This window comes from Panthera uncia, assembly GCF_023721935.1.
Source record: "Panthera uncia isolate 11264 chromosome B3 unlocalized genomic scaffold, Puncia_PCG_1.0 HiC_scaffold_1, whole genome shotgun sequence".
Lineage (NCBI taxonomy): Eukaryota > Metazoa > Chordata > Mammalia > Carnivora > Felidae > Panthera > Panthera uncia.
This window is the reverse complement of record NW_026057582.1, coordinates 133,850,911-133,856,360: the sequence shown is the minus strand read 5'-3', so window position 1 is coordinate 133,856,360 and position 5,450 is coordinate 133,850,911.

The following is a 5,450-nucleotide window of genomic DNA, read 5'->3' as shown; positions in this document are numbered from 1 at the left end:
AGCCTCAGCAATCAGACAACACAAAGAAATAAATGGCATCCAGATCGGTCAGGAGGAGGTCAAATTTTCACTCTTCACAGTTGACATAATACTCTATAAGAAAAACCCTAAAGATTCCACCAAGAAACTGCTAGAACTGATTCATGAATTCAGCAAAGTTGTAGGATACAAAATCAATGCACAAAAATCGGTTGTATTCCTCTACACCAACAATGAAACAATAGAAAGAGACACCAAGGAATTGATCCCATTTACAATTGCACCAAAAACCATAAAATACCTAGGAATAAATCTAACCAACGAGGTGAAAAATCTATACACTGAAACTATAGAAAGCTTATGAAAGAAATTGAAGAAGACACAAAAAAATGGAAAAATGGAAAAATATTCCATGCTCCTGGATAGGAAGAACAAATATTGTTAAAATGTCAATACTACCCAAAGCAACCTACATATTCAATGCAATCCCTATCAAAATAACACCAGCATTCTTCACAGAGCTAGAACAAATAATCCTAAAATGCGTATGGAACCAGAAAAGACCCTGAATAGCCAAAGCAATCTTGAAAAAGAAAACCAAAGCAGGAGGCATCACAATCCCAGACCTCAAGCTGTATTACAAAGCTGTAATCATCAAGACAGTATGGTACTGGCACAAAAACAGACACTCAGATCAATGGAACAGAATAGAGAACCCAGAAATGGACCCACAAACATATGGCCAACTAATCTTTGACAAAGCAGGAAAGAATATCCAATCGAATAAAGACAGTCTCTTCAGCAAGTGGTGCTGGGAAAACTGGACAGCGACATGCAGAAGAATGAACCTGGACAACTTTATTACACCATACGCAAAAATAAACTCAAAATGGATGAAAGACCTCAATGTAAGACAGGAAGTCATCAAAATCCTCGAGAAGAAAGCAGGCAAAAACCTCTTTGATCTTGGCCGCAGCAACTTCTTACTCAACATGTCTCTGGAGGCAAGGGAAACAATAGCAAAAATGAACTACTGGGACCTCATCAAAATAAAAATTTCTGCACAGTGAAGGAAATAATCAGCAAAACTAAAAGGCAACCGACAGAATGGGAGAAGATATTTGCAAATGACATATCAGATAAAGGGTTAGTATCCAAAATTTATAAAGAACTTATCAAACTCAACACCCAAAAAACAAATAATCTAGTTAATAAATGGACAAAAGACATGAATAGACACTTCTCCAGAGAAGACATCCAGATGACCAACTGACACATGAAAAAATGCTCAACTTCACTCATCATCAGGGAAATCCAAATCAAAACCACAATGAGATACCACCTCACACCTGTCAGGGTGGCTAACATTAACAACTCAGGCAACAACAGATGTTGGTGAGGATGTGGAGAAAGAGGATCCCTTTTGCTTTGTTGGTGGGAATGCAAGCTGATGCAGCCACTCTGGAAAACAGGATGGAGGTTCCTAAAAAAACTAAAAATAGAACTACCCTACAACCCAGCACTATTAGGTATTTATCTAAGGGATACAGGTGTGCTGTTTTGAAGAGGCACATGCACCCCCATGTTTATAGCAGCACTATCAACAATAGCCAAAGTATGGAAAGAGCCCAAATGTCCATCGAGGGATGAATGGATAAAGAAGATGTGGTATATATATACAATGGAGTATTACTCGGCAATCAAAAAGAATGAAATTTTGCCATTTGCAACCATGTGGTTGGAACTGGAGGGTATTATGCTAAGTGAAATTAGTCAGTCAGAGAAAGACAAAAATCATATGACTTCACTCATATGAGGACTTTAAGATACAAAACAGATGAACATAAGAGAAGGGAAACAAAAACAATATAAAAACAGGGAGGGGGATAAAACCGAAGAGACTCATAAATATGGAGAACAAACTGAGGGTTGCTAGAGGGGTTGTGGGAGGGTGGGATGGGCTAAATGGGTACAGGGCACTAAGGACTCCACTCCTGAAATCATTGTTGCACTATATGCTAACTAATTTGGATGTAAATTATAAATTAATTAATTAATTAAAAATAAATAAATAAATAAATAAACATTTAAAAAGTTAATTAAACCACTTTGGGGTTCAAACATCCTCAGATGTTTTGAATATTCTGAATATTTTTAATATAAAAGAATTCCCTCTGTGGATTAGAGAAACTGCATATGGAGCATATTATAGACCTTGTGGCAGATTGGACATTATCTCATTAATCCTCATACTGATCTTCAAACATTCAGATTCTGATCAACGTTTTATAAAGAAAGTTACTCCTCAGAGAAGTGAAGCGAGATGTTTCCCAGGTCACACAGCTAGAAATTGGCCAGTTTGGGATTTGAATCCAGGTGTGTGTGGATTTATGTGTGTTCCATCACCAGATCTGCTAGCCATTTAAGAAATAGCTATGATTCCCAGGAGCAGAAAACCATTCAACTGCAAGCCACTGACTCACAATAGCAAGAAAAGGAAAAACTAAATAAAATCAAAGGCCACTATCAGGGAAAAAGCAACTTAAATACATATTTTAAGTTTATTTATTTATTTTGAGAGAGAAAGCACAAGTGGGGAAGGGGCAGAGAGAGAGGGAGGGAGAGAGAGAGAGAGTTCCAAGCAGATTCCACACTGTCAGCACAGAGCCTGTCATGGGGCTTGAACCCATAAACCGTAAGATCATGACTTGAGCCGAAGTCAGATGCTTAACCCACTGAGCCACCCAGATGCCCCATTTAGAGACAACGTACAGAACAACTAAATGCAATGTGTGATCCTTGATCAGCTCATGAACTGTGAAACTATTTTCCTTATGATATGAGAGACACAGTGGGATAATTGACTAGAGTCCACTGATTATAGTATTGGATTGATGTTGACTTTCTGTGTTTGATAATTGTACTGTCATCATATAAGAGAATGTCCTTGTTTTTAGGAAACACTGAATGAAGTGTCCCCATATAAAAAGATATCATGTCTACAACTTGTTTTCAGAAGTGTTAGAAAAAAAGTTGAATACCTATATCATCATAGGAGGCAAAATTGGAAACTGTGGATGAAGGATATATGACAATTCTTTGTACTGTTTTACAATATTTCTCGTACCCTGAAATTACTTCAAAATAGTTTTGATATTCTAGAAATTCTAGATATTCTAGAAATATGCAGTACAGCTATCCAGGTAAAACTCCAACAATGAGCATACTCTTGCAAAGCTCTACAAAAATATTGCCCAGATCCTTTTTTTTTTTTTTCTCTCTCTCTCTTTTTTCCTTCTCTTGACAAAAACGAAAAGAATGGCCCCACCGAATAGGTCTGAAAAGCAAATAAACTGGAAAGCAAATAAACTCTACGTGGAGATAAGCCCTTAACAGCTGTGAACCCTTAACCTTCAGGGCACCAGGTTAGGACCCCCGGCAGGCGAGAAAGAGGATTCAGAATAAGCGGTTTCCTTCCAGAGTGGCATTTACCGGTCCTCTGCAGGGTAAGGTACCTGGGATCCCTCCAGGTCTAAGAGCCGCCCCCCACCTGCGCCCAGAATCCAGGAAGTTACTGGAGCACAGGGTGAATCCGAAGCACCCAGTACCCTGCAGTGAGAAAGTACAAGCAGAGGAAGATCAGGAAGCTGGGCTTTTGATCAAGAAAGATCCCAAGGGCTAGCAGAACCACATTCTGGAAACACAATTTTATTCAGACAGTGTGGGATACCCACAAACAAGAGAGAGCGATCATAAATGTCTAGACATATAGTAACACGTAGAACTGGATGTCTGGGCTTATGTAATATTTTCCATCACCACGTCCCTAGAACAACCACAATTCAAACAACCCAGGCTCCCCTCGCAGGCTGAACTCCTGCGGTGATATCTTCCACAAAAAGCCAATGCAGCCTGCAGCCCACCCCCAGGCTCCCAGCATGCCTCAGACCCTTGCTTCCCAGCCACACGCGTTAAAAAACATTAGAATCCAAGCCGCCCCACGAAGGTAGTTTGTAACTGTATTGGAAGGAGCATTTCTGCACCCTCCCCTTCTCACTGCCTCGCACAATACGAGGTTTCCTTGATTCTCTATTTTTTTGACAGCTGCATATCAACAGTCTCTGCTGCACAGAGCTGACTTTTCTGAACACTCAAAGCTGCCACACACACGCGCGCGCGCCCTCCCCAGAGGACAAGACCAATTCTCCCCATAAATTTGTAAACTTGTTGCCATAGAGACGGGCTCTAGGTACTCCAAGTGTGGATCGGCAGCTCCACCTAGTGGGATATTGGGTATTCTGCAGTCCCCAAAACGCACAGTGATGGATGAAAGAGGATGCTTTTTTGTCTGGTGTTTTCCTTCACATTTTGAGGGATCTGTCCACCAAATCTATTTCAACCAAGTTTATTGAGCCTCTTTGCTTCCCAAGTGGAGAAACAGAGCTCAACGTCAGCTTTGGCACTAGCGTTGCATCTCATTTTCTGAACGTTCTGCCCTCCTATCCCATACCTAGCTCTAAATAAGTCAGGAACTGCCTCAGAGGCCCCCTCGATAGCACATAAAATGATACAAATAAGCCAACAGCAGACATGTAGGAGAATAAGACTCATCTGGGATCTTAAAAGTGATAAAGTCCTCCTTTATCATTTTGTTCACTTGTTCAGCCAGTGTTTGTGGCTTCCTAACCCACAAACGTAGATGTGCAAGAAGTAGGTTTTCTTTGTTTTCTATCAATGAACTTACCCATCCCATCACGGAGCAGGAAGTTGATGTCAGTAAATCCGAAGCCCCCTGCCCTCACTTTATCCATGTTCCAGAGGACTCGCACGACGCTCAGTCTGGGAGCCGGGTCGGGCCTGGGGGTCCACACTCCCATCTGTCTGCTCAGCTTGGGCCACGACTTCCCCACTGGAGAGTGTGCTCCTACACCCAGGGCCTGCCGTCAGGCATCTCGTGGCCAAAGCCAGCCTCCCTCTCCCCCTCCCCTGAGGCATGACTGCCAGGGGGCACAGTAAAGAGGGAAACCCTCAGCAAATATCTCCAAATAATAACCTGTCGACCAATATTTATCATGCTTATGGGTATAAACATGTTGCTATGTGTGGTAAGTAAAGATGAAAGTAGACTGCTTTGGGGACACCTGGGGGGCTGAGTCGTTTAAGCATTGACTCTTGCTCTTGGCTCAGGTCATGATCTCACGGTTGGTGGGATGGAGCCCCTGTGCTGACAGTGCAGAGCCTGCTTGGGATTCTTTCTTCCTTTCTCTCTCTCTGCCCCTCCATGCTTATACTTTGTCTCTCTCAAAATTAATAAATAAGCTTAAAGAAAAGAAAGGAAAGGAAAGGAAAGGAAAGGAAAGGAAAGGAGGGAAAGGGAGGGGAGGGGAAGGGAAGGGAGGGGAAGGGAAAGGAAGGGAAAGGGAGGGGAAGGGAAGGGAAGGGAAGGGAAGGGAAGGGAAGGGAAGGGAAGG